Source organism: Herpailurus yagouaroundi, unplaced genomic scaffold (assembly GCF_014898765.1).
Source record: "Herpailurus yagouaroundi ecotype Mexico unplaced genomic scaffold, PumYag 209, whole genome shotgun sequence".
Taxonomy (NCBI): Eukaryota; Metazoa; Chordata; class Mammalia; order Carnivora; family Felidae; genus Herpailurus; species Herpailurus yagouaroundi.
In genome coordinates, this window is record NW_024412440.1 from 6,562,239 (window position 1) to 6,577,081 (window position 14,843).

A 14,843-nucleotide genomic window follows, 5' to 3' on the forward strand; every position below is an offset into this window, starting at 1 on the left:
CAAAAGTCTGAACACAAAAGTTCAAAGAGAAGAGATGTGTTTTATGGCCAGACGCCAAAAGGTATGGCATGAGGTCTGACCCAGTTTCCCCATCATTTACAGAACAGAGCAGAAAAAAAAATAATGTGACCCTTTCCACACCAAATCAGATGCAATCAGAAATTCACGCCAGGCATTTTGGTAGGAATAGCTAATTCTTGCTCAAAATCAACCCTTCTTATACAATTAAAAAAAAAAATAAAGCTGAGAAAATGACTACTTCGGTAAAGTCTCTCTTTTAGTAATGTGGTAACTATTTTTTATATATATTTTTATTACATTTCTTTATTTTTGAGAGGCAGAGAGAGACAGAGCATGAGTGGGGGAGGGGCAGAGAGAAAGAAGGAGACACAGAATCCAAAGCAGGTTCCAGGCTCTGAGCTGTCAGCCCAGAGCCCAACACGGGGCTCAAACCCACAAACCATGAGATCATGACCGGAGCTGAAGTCGGACACTCAACCGACTGAGCCACCCAGGCGCCCCAAAAATGCGGTAACTTTTTAAGTTTAAACAAATGGCAGAAAGGTGACAGTTATGACTAACTTCGGGTTTTGTTCTTATATTGAGAAGAGTGAGGGTGGGGGCGTGGGCTAAATGGCTGATGGGCATTAAGGAAGGCACTTGTTGGGATGAGAACTGGGTGTTATATATAAGTGATGGATCACTAAATTCTACTACTGAAACCATTATTACACTATATATTAACCAACTTGGATTTAAATAATTTTTGTTTTATTTTAAAAAGAATAAAAGAGCCCTTCTATTCCACCTCCCTTTGTTACACTCTCTCTATATACTGGAATGTAGAATGAAGACATCTTTGATAATATATTATGGCAAAGTCTAAGAATGGAAAGGAAGGAATCTGGAAACCACATGCTTTGGATATGAGCACTGGATCGTCTGCCCTATCTCATGTTTAGGGTTGGAGAATGTCTGTCATGTCAAAAAGCATTATATTTTGGAGTTTCTTATTATAGCAACCTAGCATATAGCTTTACTAACATATGTAAGGGCAATGAACATTGCTCTAATATTTCAATCAGGTAAGATACTTATTCTATCATGAGCAGGACCCACTAAGGTGGTTCCTTCCACAAAGGAAAAATGTTCTATTACTTAGGATGGTACCTTTAAGTAACAGAATATTTGACAGCTTGAGATTAAGATGACTGAGAAATAACACTAATATTCCCTGCACAAGTTCTGAAACAATGGATAGAAATAAGGAGCCAGGCATATTGTAAACAGAATATTATCAGAGGACAAAGTCTTCCTGTTTCTGAATGTCAGAATTAGATAGATTGGTCCAGCTACAGGTGGCATTGTAAAACAACAGGTCTCATTACAGTAAAATCCTGTTTCCTGTTGATAACTGTTTCCCAAGAAAATTATGACAGAGTGGCTGAACATATGTCCAAATATTTTTTCCAAATATACCAATCATGTAAGTTATTCCTCCTTCCCTAGAAATGAGTGAGTTAAGGAATTGAATTTGGGGATATTACATGAGCAGATATCCCTCCATATAGCTGGAAACCTCAGGTGACAAGAATAATTTTCTTTTCTCCCAATATTCTAGAACTAATTTTCTGTTGACCTATCTCCATAAAATATTAAGCCTACAATCAAATAGAAATGTTGTATACTGGAAAAGTTGAGGACTCTTTTTCATAGTTTTATGAAGTTTTTACATTCATACAAACTACTATTTAGTATACTTCCTGAGGACAAGATGGATTGTCTCTAAAAGGCAGAAAAATGCATCATTACAGTTTGTTTACTATATTGATTCCATGAACACTTTATTCAAGTCTGAAAAATGTACTTCCAATTCTTATTTCTCCTCTAAAATTATATCCACCCTCTTTTCAGACATGTCGCATTCATGGTTCAACTATGAGTTTCAAAGTCAGCATGAAAACACTGATTTTAAACAATAACTATGGTGGCTTTGGGCTGTGTCAATTTGGCTAAGACAGAATTTTGTTTCCCAGATTTCCTTTTCTTCCATTATTCCAAGTCAGAATTGGCCAAAAGAGAAATATATATATATATATATATATATATATATATATATATATATATATATTTAAGATTTGGAAAGCAGAAGTGAGACATCATCCATATTCACCCTGGTGATTAGGAGCAGATAGCCAGTGGGTTAGTGCAGGCTTTCAATCTCCCCCATGGTTAGAGAAAGATGTAGCAATGCTATCAGGTTCATGTTAGTCCTCTTCCCCATGCTTTTCATGTAACTCCTCTTTCTGGTGATGAACAGTCCCTGTCCTATCAACAGACACAGAAACAGCACCTTTCCATAGACTCCTCCACCACTTACCTTTCTTCTTTGATTCTACTCTAGCAGGTGCATATTTCTAGTTTCTCAGCTTCTCTGCAAGTTCCTACTTGTCTCCATGCTCCAGGGTAACTAAGGGCTGGTTAGTGACTTTTCTCTGATAAGTCAGCTCTCCGTTCCAGACCATAATTCCTCTCTTCTTCCCTTAATTGTGTAGATTCTAACTACTATAATAAATCAATTATTTTGTAGTGTTCAGAGTGTTTCTGCTTCTCTGATCACTCAGTGATTCAAAAGCTATATAGACAAGTCCCAAATTTGGATATAAATCCCCTACGTTTATTGAATTCTTAGAGAGAAATTCAGTTGAGAGACTAAATCTCTTTGAAAGTAAATTTCAAAGACATAAACATCAGAACGAGTTAATGTCTTAAATCAAATGCTATTGCCCTTGTAAGTCAAGGTCAAAAACACTAAAACCCTACAATTCACACTTTCCAACTACTTTTTCTCATTCTCAACTAGAAAACTTCTTGAATAACTAGGTAGAATCAGGTTTCTGCAGCAAATGCAGTGTGGACTCTTCCCAGAAAAGTTGTGGTATTTCTGGAGCCTTATGTATTTTATAGGTTAATGCCAAGCTTCTCATAAGTCTTACTGAAAAGAATGGCAAATAGTTAATAAAGAACACAGATCATGTTGAAGTAAGTGAGTGTCAATGTCAGTAAGAGCAGAAGTATCTCTTTGAAAAAAACTTTGCATTTTGAAATAATTATATATTCATAGGATATTGCAAAATTATCAAAGAAAATAAAAAAAATTAGTTCAGAAATGTCCCATGAACACTTCACCCAGTAGGTACATCTTACCTAATTATAGCAAACTATCAAAAATGGGAATTTGAAATTGGCACTCTGTACATATTTATATATACAGAACTGTGTAATCATCTCCACAATCAAGATATAAAATACTCCATTTCCTCAAGTATCTCCCTATTTCAATCCCTTTATAGTTTTACCCACCCCTGAACCCCTTACAGTGCTTAAATCCTGGCAAACACTAATCATTTTTCCCACCTCTGCAATTTTCCATTCCAAGAATGTTCTATAAATTGAATCAGATAGTGTGTGATCTTTAAAAATTGTTCCTTTTCTTCATTCATTATAAGATCCTTGAGGTCCATTTAAGTTGTTGAGCATGATCACTAGTTTGCTCCTTTTTATCACTGAGAACTATTTCCTTGTATGCATGTACCACTAAATTGTGGTAATATTTACCTATTGAGGGACATTTTGTTTTTTCCCAGTTCTTAGCTGTTAAAATAGCTGCTAATTACTGTGTACAGGTTTTTTGGAAATAAGTTTTAATTTCTGTGGAATAAATACACAGAAATGGATGCAATTGTCTTATGGTAGTATATGCTTGGTTTTCTAGAAACCATTTTCCAGAATAGCTGTAATTTTTATGTTCCCACTAGCAATGTACAAAAGATACATTTACTTTGTGTCATCACCAGCCTTAGGTATTGACATTACTTTTAATTTTAACTGTTTACATCATGGTCTAATTTTCATTTCTTCAATGGCTAGTGATGTTGAACACCTACCCAGTTGTTTTTTTGAAATGTCTTTTCATGTCTCTACCTCTTTCTTGTCTTTATGCCCAATCTAACAATGCAATTAGATTTTTTTTTTTTTTTTGTAATGGGTTGAATTTTAAGAATTTTTTTTTGTTGTTTGTTTTTTTTTTTTTTTAAACATTTATTTATTTTTGGGACAGAGAGAGACAGAGCATGAACGGGGGAGGGGCAGAGAGAGAGAGGGAGACACAGAATCGGAAACAGGCTCCAGGCTCTGAGCCATCAGCCCAGAGCCCGACGCGGGGCTCGAACTCCCGGACCGCGAGATCGTGACCTGGCTGAAGTCGGACGCTTAACCGACTGCGCCAAAGAATTCTTTATATGTCCTATATCTGATTTTTTTTTTTGTCAGGCGTATAGTTTATAAATATTTTGTCCCAATCCATAGGTTGTCTTTTCATACTTTAACAGGATCTTTTGCAGAGTAAAATATTTTAATTTTGATGAAACTCAATTTAGGATTTTTTTTTTATGGACCATGCTTTTAGTGCCAGTCATGTTTGATTAATTTAAGTTACAGGTTTATATTTTACATATAAGTCTATAATTCATTTAGAGTTAATTTTTGTATAAGGTGTGAGGAATAGGTTAAGATTTGCTGGCGTGTGTCTGTGTGTGTGTGTCTGTGTGTGTATTCTATTGTTCCATCTTTATTTACTGAAATGATTATGGTCTTACCCCCTTGTCAGAAATGAGTTAACCTTACTTAAATAGGCATATTTCTGCATTCTCTAGTTCATTCCATTAATCTATGTGTCTATCTGTCCTCCAAAATATTGAAAATGTCAAGCTTGAAAGCAAAGTTTCCGGTTTTAACGATATTATTCTTTCCATTATGGCGTTATATCATGATGATTAGCTTTAGAAAGAAAAACAAAAATAACTTGATAATTAAACTATATAGTAAATATTGTTTGCCTTTGTTGATGTTATATCAACAAAGTTGATATGTTTAGTTGATATTATTTTCAAAATTTTGCATATTTACAGAATGCTCTGGAAATTTTTCCATTTTATAAATGAAATGATAGGCCCATAGAAGTTTTATAGATAATTAATAAATACTTAAGATAAAAATCAAGATATTTTACATCACATATATGATGAGTTAATTTTTCCTCACTCTGTAACATACCTTTCAATGTTGGTAATCTGTAAAAATAATATTTAAGTCCATAAGGCTAATAAAAAGAATTTTATCATAGAATTAAAATTTACTATAACTATTCAAAGGACTCTTAGTGGGGCTTTTGTTACCTCTTAAGCATATATTTAAGTGTTTAGAAGTGAAAACACTAACACACAGAAGTGATACACATCAATAATTTATAAGTATGTAAGTGATCTATTGAGAATCAGTACAATTGCAAATTATCCTCTTTCCAGGCTTAACTAAAGAACAATGTATATAAATGTATGAAGTCTATGTAGCATCAAATTATCACAAAGTAAAAATGTAATTTTTTGTTATTTATATCTTCTTAATGTAGAAGAATCCTATTTTGAAAAAATATGTAAATGTTTAGGTCACGCTAAATGACTATGTTTACATGAAAGCCTTAATAAGGTAATAGTAAATAAATATTATTATTTAGGATAAAATTATTTCTCCATAATAATATTTGTTAAGTATTTTTCTCATAATTTTATAAAGAATAATACTGTAGGGAAAGAAGGTTTGAGCTCTGACATGTAAAGTTCTTGGAAGTCATCAGTCCCATCCTCACAAGAAGATATCTGAACAAACTGAAAATCAATAACGTTTTTAGATCCACCAGAGAATTGAGGTCACAGGCTAAACTACAGAAAGCCAAAGACAGAAAGAAAGTCTTGAGAAAATACAGAGAAAAATGACTTTCCCCATAGAGAAACACCAACAAAAAATAATTACATAGAATTCCTCATCAGAACGCATGCAAACAAGAATAGATTAGAGAGAGGTATTTGAAATGCTGAAAGAAAAACACCAAGATAGAATCCTGTATTAAGTAAAAATATTCTTCAAAAGTCAAGGAGAAATAAAACTTGTTTTCAGATAAAAAAGTAACCAAAATATTTTATTTTTCTTATTCTTAATGACCTAACAGATAAAAGTTTGCTCAAAATAATAGTAGAAACAATGTATTGGGTAATTATAGTATATAGATAAATGAAATGAATGACAATAATGTCACACAGATAGGAGGGAGAAGTTGGGAATATTCTATTTTAAGGTACTTGCAGTATAACAACCTTGAAAAACAAATTTAAAAGAAATACAACATACAAAGAAATGGGAGACAACAGAGTCATAAAATGCTCAATTAAAACTAGAGAGGTATAAGTAACATACAATATTCTGTTCATTTCATGTTTACATTATAGTGATTCCATAATTTTATATATTATGAAATAATCCCCATGATAATTCTAATCCTTCACCAAGCAAAGTTGTTACCATATTATTGACTATATTCCCTATGCTACATATTATTTCTTCTTGATTTAGTCATTTTATTATTAGAAATTTGTACTTCTTATCCCCTTCACCTATTTCACTGATGCCCCTAACCCCTCCCCACTCTGGTAACTGACAGTTTGTCTCCTGTATCTAAGAGTCAGTTTCTGTTTTATTTTGTTGATTCATTTGTTTTATTTTTTTAGTTTTTTAGATTCTACATATAAGTGAAATTGTACGGTATTTGTCTTTGTCTGACTTATTTCATTCAGCATTATTCTCTCTATGTCCATCCATGTTGTTGCAAATGGCAAAGTTTCATTCTTCTTTATAACTGAGTAATAGTTCTGTGTGTGTGTGTGTGTGTGTGTGTGTGTGCGTGTGTATCACACATTTTTAATCCATTCACTCAATAATAAGACACTTAAATTGCTTCTACATCTTGGCTCTTATAAATAATGCTGCAATGAAGATAGTGGTACATGTATCTCTTGTAATTGGTATTTTCATTTTCTTTGGATAAATATCCAGAAGTGGAATTGCTGGATTCTATAGTAGTTGTATTCTTAATTTAGGGAGGGTCTTCTGTACTGTTTCCATAGTGATTGCAGGAATTTACATTCCTATACAGTGCACAAGTTTTCCCTTTCCTCCATATCCTCACTAACACTTGCTATTTTTTGTCTTTTTGATAATTGCCAATCTGGTAGGTGTGAGGTGGCATCTCAGAGAAGTCAGACACAACATCACATGTTATATGACTCTACTAACAGAAAGACAGAAAGTAAATTATTGGCTGCCTGGAGCTGGGGATGGGAACAGGGTATGATTTTAAATGGGTAGGAAGGGTCTTTTTGACTTGTCATGAAAAAGTTCTAAAATTGGATTGTGGTGATGGCTTCTCACTCTGAAAATTTATTAGAAATCATTGAATTTTAGAAAATAGAATAACCCAGAAATACCAACAACAGCAATAACAACAAAACACCAGAGAAAGCAGAGAAGAAGATAATGTGAATGTCTCGATGTCTCTTTTTGGGAAAGACACAACTATGAGACATAAACTCAGCCTCAAAAAATAGTCTATCTTGGGATTTTGGTTGTTAAACAAATGATTTTAATTAGGTCAACAATTGCATTATCATATAAAGCAAAATATACTAAAAATCAGGAAGCAGAGAGAAACTTGATGCTAAATAATTGTCATGGACAATAGGTTCTGTGTTTCAAAATAACTTGTACTGATATAGAATGTTTTAAATGTCATGATTTGGGATGAAAATATACAAATGGACTTGGATAGAATTTTTTAAACAGAATATAAAAATGCTTTGAAAAAGTGAAAAAGATACAAAAAAGCTGTAGAAATTTACAGAGATGTTCATTGCAAAGTGAAGGAGAAACCATTTTGCTAAGGTTATACCAAATTGCGATGAGTCTTTAAATTTGCACTTAGCTATGCTAAGGAATTTCACGTTCTTTGGTTTGTAAATTATAAAATATTGATTTCACAAGAGAGAACATGTTAACAGCATTTTAGAGTATATGTAAAAATCAATATTTTATAATAATGACAGTAATGGTCACATATACCAGAAAGAGGAGGAAAAATGTGGGCTGTGGGAAATTTTTGTTTGAAGGCCAAGAGGTAATAATAAATGAAAGTCTTCCAATGATGTGAAGACGAAAACAGGTCACACAGAGATGAATCTGAGTGAATGTAGAAAGAAGCAGTGTCTTTTTCTTTCTAAGACCATGAAGTGGAGCTTATATGTGTGGATATGTGGGTTGAGTGTCAGTTTGAGGGAGGCAAAGTCAGGGAAAATAGAAGATAAAAACAGACACAAATATTAAGAATCAGTTGATGGCATAATGACCAAAAATTGACAATAGTTTTAGTAGAATAAAAGAGAGAAAGAAAATTTGGCAGTATTGCAAGAAGTAAATCAGAGCTAATGTTAGCAGGGAGAATTAGGATTCTAACTTTAGAGTGACTTCATACCATCAGGAAAGGGTATTTGCTTTAAGGCTTTACTACTGTTCACAATTCAATGATCATAATTGTTCATAAAATGATAAGGTACCACCAAAATAGTAGTTAAATTAGTATGCTTACTTGTTTATAGAAACCAATATATTTCATTGTAGTTGCCATTATGGTGTTGTGCTTTGTCATGATCAGCCCTCTTTATTTGGGTATGGAGTATATTTGCCTGTTGAGAAAAAGTAAATTACATGAGAATTAAGGTATTGTAAGAATGTCATTCAGGGTTATCAAGTCAACATGAATAATGAATACAAATACTTACTAAGAAATGACTATGATGGCGTCCATTTGCACAGTAATGTCATATGTTCAACAAGGAAGAAATATGCATGTTAGATACTCAATTTTATAATTTCAAATAATTATGGGTTGAATATTTTTATAGAATACGAAAATAATTCTATGGAATAACACAGAGTTAAAAATTTACCAGTATTTTGGCATATTCATTGTTCAATTAACGTGTGTTGCATAAATTTTACAATTTAATATTCCACTGTCTAAAAGATTGGTTTAAATGGGATTGTTTACTATATTGAATTGAGCCAGATAACTTAATGATCTTTTTATAGTCCTCAAAATCGATGAGATTCCTAAGACATAATAGAGATAAATGCAATTAAACAAAAATGCTTTAAGGCTGTTATTCTTAAATTTATTACTTCTATAGCTATAAAAACTCTCTTCATTTAAAAGGCTTTCAAATAAAAGTTATTTAGAATATAACACATTTTCCCCCAAATTCTATACAAGCAATAAAGTAAAAGTGCTAAATATGGAAATTATAAGACTAATGACATTTATTAAATGAAATGTATAATGTTCCAGAAAGTAATGTGACTTGTTCAAAATAATAAAAATGGGAGGCTTAAAAAGCAGAGTTTCTGACTTTACCGTATTCTTTCCATTGTGACATTCTGTCGTGATGATCAGAAAGAAAGACCAAAATATTTCATTGTGACATAAAAAAGAAAGAGAAGAATATTGGTGAAGATATAGACAAATTCTGGCTTTGGGATCAGCAATTCAAGTTAACTTAGTTTTGTAGACTTAAATTATTTCTGTAAAACAGGGGCTAAGATTACCTGAAGACAGGGCTTATAGAAAGTGAAATGCTTTATGTAGTGTAATGTAACTGCTATAATTTTAATAGGGAAAGAATCTTTTGTAACTAATCTTACACAACTCAGATTGAAACAGAAAACAAATGGTCATTCTAAATTCTAGTTTTTATCTACAAATATGATTACATGTGCACGGAAGAGATTCTAGGGTTACACAGGATGATCAAGCAGAGCCACAAAGAACCCAGTGAACTAAGGGGAGGTTGAGGCTGTGTGACTTGATCTCTCCATCCAAATGTAATACAGTTGCTATAAAATGAGAAAAGATATGAGAAAAGAAAAATGTTGGTGGCCAGAATTAGAAATTAAGAAGGGCTACTGTTTAGCTATGAGAAAGAAGGACATTCTGCCCCTTGTGACAACACAGGTGGACCTTGAATATATTATACTAAGATAAGTCAGACAGAGAAAGACAAGTATGACATCACTTATATATGAATCTTAAAAAGCCAAACTTGGAGCATCTAGGTACCATAGTCGGTTAAGTGCCTAACTCTTGGTTTTGGCTCAGGTCACGATCTCATGGTTCGTGGGACTGAGGCCCAGTTTGGACTCTAGGCTGGGAATGGAGTCCGCATGGGATTCTCTTTCTCCGTCTCTCTCTTTCTCTCTGCCCCTCCCCCACCTCTGTCTCTCTAAAAAAAATAAAATAAAAAAAAGAGTAAATACCATATTACAGTTTTCATGATCAGGACCTATGTGGAGTATTGACTTCAGTTCCAGGCAGCATATTTAATCCATTTTATATGTCTTGATTGATGAAGTATCTGAAAACCTTGATATTAAAACAAGAAAGAGAAAAAGAAGAAGAAAGAGATTTGAAAGGCCTGAAGACAATTACCCTAGGGAGGAGAAAAAAGAACTTTAGAGGAAAATATTGGCTTCCTTCAATACCTGGGAGACAGTGAAGTTTTTGTCTCCCAGGGGATGGGGTGGGGGAGATTCCATTGGAATGATAGGATAGATTGAAAATATAGTTGGAACTATAAGGGGATGTTATACATAAATGTGTGTAAATATTTTCAAAACAATAAGGTATGAAAATAGAGTACCTAAAACTAAATAAAAATAATGTGTCCCAAGCATGGAGAAAACAGAAATATTCAGATATACAGTGATATTTTAGAACTTAAGTCACTGATAATCTCTATGCTTAACTTTTAAAAAGTTTATTCAATATTTGTGTAAATGGTGACAGTTTTGTATTACCTTTTCTTTTTCTTTTCTTTCTTTTTTTTTTTTTTTTTTTTTTTGTTTTACTTTTGCTCACCCACAGAATTGGGCCTGGATGTCCACTTTTCATTGAAATAGAAGAGTGTTGAAGTGTTTATACATAGCCGATTACATTGTGAGTATAGGAAAAAATTAACTCAAAGGATTCTAAAATACAGTCAATTTTCTCCCTATAAATCTAAAGTTAAAAGTGTTTGCTTACCTAAAATTGGTTAAAATAGGGAATTACTACATATACTTGTCATTATTAAGTAGAAATGTGTTTATTTTCTAACATATTAAAATAATGTGGCCAAATATATGACTTTCTAGTTCCTTGAAAATTCAAGGCTTTTTTGTTGTTGTTGTTGTTATTTGTTTGTTTTTTTTGTTTGTTTGTTTGTTTTTGGTCATTCATTTCCAACCAAGTGAATGGATTATTTCTCAAAGAAACGTAAACATCCAACTAATCTTTGCATTTCAAACACATATACCTATTTCTGCAGCCCCTGGCTACATTCCGTGGTTTATTTTGTCACCATCCTTTATTTATTAAATTAACTATGTTCAGTGACTTGTGTTTTCTGCTTTAGTACTGTGAGTAGCTAAGCACCTCAAAGCCTCCCCAGCCAGCACTGAAGGGTTTATTTTTCCCATGACTCATAAAGAAGTAGCTAATAGTAGTGCCACACAGAGGTCATAGCATCCAGTGAAGACAAAATGCTCCTTCAAAATGAATCAGCTTCATGATGGCAATAATATCTAATTTGAACTTGCCTACTTTGTCTACTTTGCACTGTTTGGTATAAAGGTATAAGTTAGCAAGTATAGTACCGCTGTGAGTTCATAATTGAATTGATCATTCTCATAATGGGTAATGTCTCTCTCTTCCTTCCATAATGTCTATTCCTTGGCTATAATGTTCTGTAATTGATATCAAGCTATTTCACTTCGTGTTGAGAGGCACATACATATGTGAGGACAAAGGGGGAATGATAATGATGTTTCATATAGAAAGCCAGGTATTTTTTTACTTAAGTCTCTGAAAATGACTTTTATCATTGGCAATCAAGTTTTTCACACACAAGTATCCTCTGCCTTCGTTATGTCCACCTAAATTGGATGTCAAATTTTGCAAAGTATGGGATCAGATATTTAACATCTTTTCCTATTATTGCCAATTCACAAAATGTTAAATGCTTATCTGAAACTTCCACCTATGAACACTTTATTACCAAAACCCAGCTCATAAAAATATGTCTTCTGGGAAATATTATTTACTTTAGATGATTTAAATTCTTTTTATCTCTCATTTAGCTTCTATAATTTATTGTTAATTTATATATTGTGATATTATTCTTATATTTTGCATATATTTCATATAATACTAAATTTTAAGCTATTTGAAGGAAGTGACTCCTAAATACTCATTTTCCATTTTCTTTTCATTTTGTTATATAGAATTATGTAAGCATTAATTATTTGAACTTAAGTGCTGAGATACTTTTATTTTTGACTCATTTGAACTTTTTTGGACGAGCTAGTACTTATTTAGAAAACAATTTCATACTTTCAAATAAAACTGATATTGTTTCTATTGGCAGAAGAATGATTTAGATAAACATACGTTTAAGAACACATACAGGGGCGCCTGGGTGGCGCAGTCGGTTGAGCGTCCGACTTCAGCCAGGTCGCGATCTCGCGGTCCTTGAGTTCGAGCCCCGCGTCGGGCTCTGGGCTGATGGCTCGGAGCCTGGAGCCTGTTTCCGATGCTGTGTCTCCCTCTCTCTCTGCCCCTCCCCCGTTCATGCTCTGTCTCTCTCTGTCCCAAAAATAAATAAACGTTGAAAAAAAAAATTTAAAAAAAAAATAAAAAATAAAAAAAAAAGAACACATACATACATAAGGCAAAGTCACATGCTACCACACTTACAAAGTAAAATTTGCACTTGTCCATGTATATAAACAGTATATATATGACATTGTATATATATATAAGTAGGCTCCATGCCCAATATGGGGCTTGAACTCATGATCCCGAGATCAAGAGTCACATACTCTATTGACTGAGCAAGTCAGGCATCCCTTGACCATATATCTAAAGGAGCCATGCTCGTAACCCTTTTATAAAATAAGTTAAAAAAGAAAAGCCAAAGAAGGTTAAAGATCATGAAAAGACTATTCTAAATAAAAGATATAAAGAGGAATAAAGTATGTGAATGTAAAAAGAGGAAGTACCAGGAGACTTTAGAATTGTTTGTTGCTAAACTTTCATGGTATAGAGGGATAGAAACATGAAAATGAACTATGCCAGTAAAACCATAATTTCCTAATATCTCTCATTATCAGTTTCTTCACATATAAAATGTGATAGTAGCATTACCTCTTAGGATCACTTTAGGGTATATGCATGAGTCCACACACACATATTTATTAACATATAGTGTTATATACTGATAAAAATTTATCAAATAATACTAGCTTACAAAAAGGCATAAAATAACTCATTTTAAATTCTAAGGACAAACATTTTCTGTTTGGGAATGAAGGTTACAATTTTTTGATCCTCTCATCCTTCCCAATAACACTTTCTTCTTGCCATGAATAACTACTGATTTTAAAGGGACTGTAAAATATCACCTGTGCTTTTTAGAACATTCCTTCAGTGTCCTCATTGTACAGCAAGACACCCAAACATCAACAAAAGTTGCTGAGGTTCTCTGAAGCAGGTAGGCCTTTGTCTTCTGTATTACCTTAGTAATCTAGTTAATTCCTGGTAAACAAAGTGTGCTCCTGAATATTACAACAGTAAAACCATATTTGAGTGTCATGGTTATATGATATAACACTGTAATTCTAGGCTCTTTCTGAATGTTTTTTCCTTTTATTGTCCACAGTTTTGGTTTTTTTTAACGTTTATTTATTTTTGAGACAGAGAGAGACAGAGCATGAATGGGGGAGGGTCAGAGAGAGGGAGACACAGAATCTGAAACAGGCTCCAGGCTCTGAGCTGTCAGCACAGAGCCCGACGCGGGGCTCGAACTCACAGACCGCGAGATCATGACCTGAGCCGAAGTCTGCCGCCCAACCGACTGAGCCACCCAGGCGCCCTTATTGTCCACAGTTTTAAATGACAATGGCAAAGGGGTATTTGGTTGTCTCAGTCAGTGGAGCACCAGATTTCAGCTCGGGTCACGATCTTGTACTTTGTGGGCTTGGGCCCCAAGTCAGACTCTCTGCTGTCAGCTCAGAGCCCACTTCAGATCCTCTCTCCCCTTTCTCTGCTTCTCCCTTGCTCATGCTCAATGGCTCTGCTCCCTCTCTCTCAAAAATAAATAAACATTTAAAAGAAAAAAAAAATAAATGACACTAACAATGACAATTATCCCCTGGCTATTTGTAATGATGTCAAATCAGATCATAATTATAAGTGTTTAACTTAAATACTTACTTGAAATAATATTCTCCTTCTTTACAAAAATAATGTTTAATACTTAATGGTTAGATATGCTATTTAGAAAAATAATGCATATATGTTATTTCCTAACACTTACCTGACCATGCATTCAATATGGCATTACATAAAATTTGATTTACACAGATACTCAAATTGATTTCCTAAACCTAATTAAGAATGATTTTTATGATGATCTTCTAAGAGGTCATTGCATTGAAAAATATTCCTTAGGGTATTACCAGACAGATATTTAATGTTCAAGTGCTTGGAAAAAATGTCATCAACAGCTTCAAGACATTAAGCTAGCCTATTTACTTTACAATAACATCAGTGGGAGTAAAATCTGGTCATCATCTCTACCACTTTTCAAGTCTTGCATTTTCCCTTTAGCTCAGCTTGTTAAATGATACTCCTCTTATTGTGAAATATTTCAATAGGGAGCTTTAAGGAATTAGTTTCCAACACTTAAATGACCTAAGTTGCACTGAGGCAAAGAATTTTATTATGATTGGGAAAGAATAATTTCGGTTCCCACACATCCATTTATTCCATTGTTCACAGCAAGATCATTGTGAAACTAAGTACT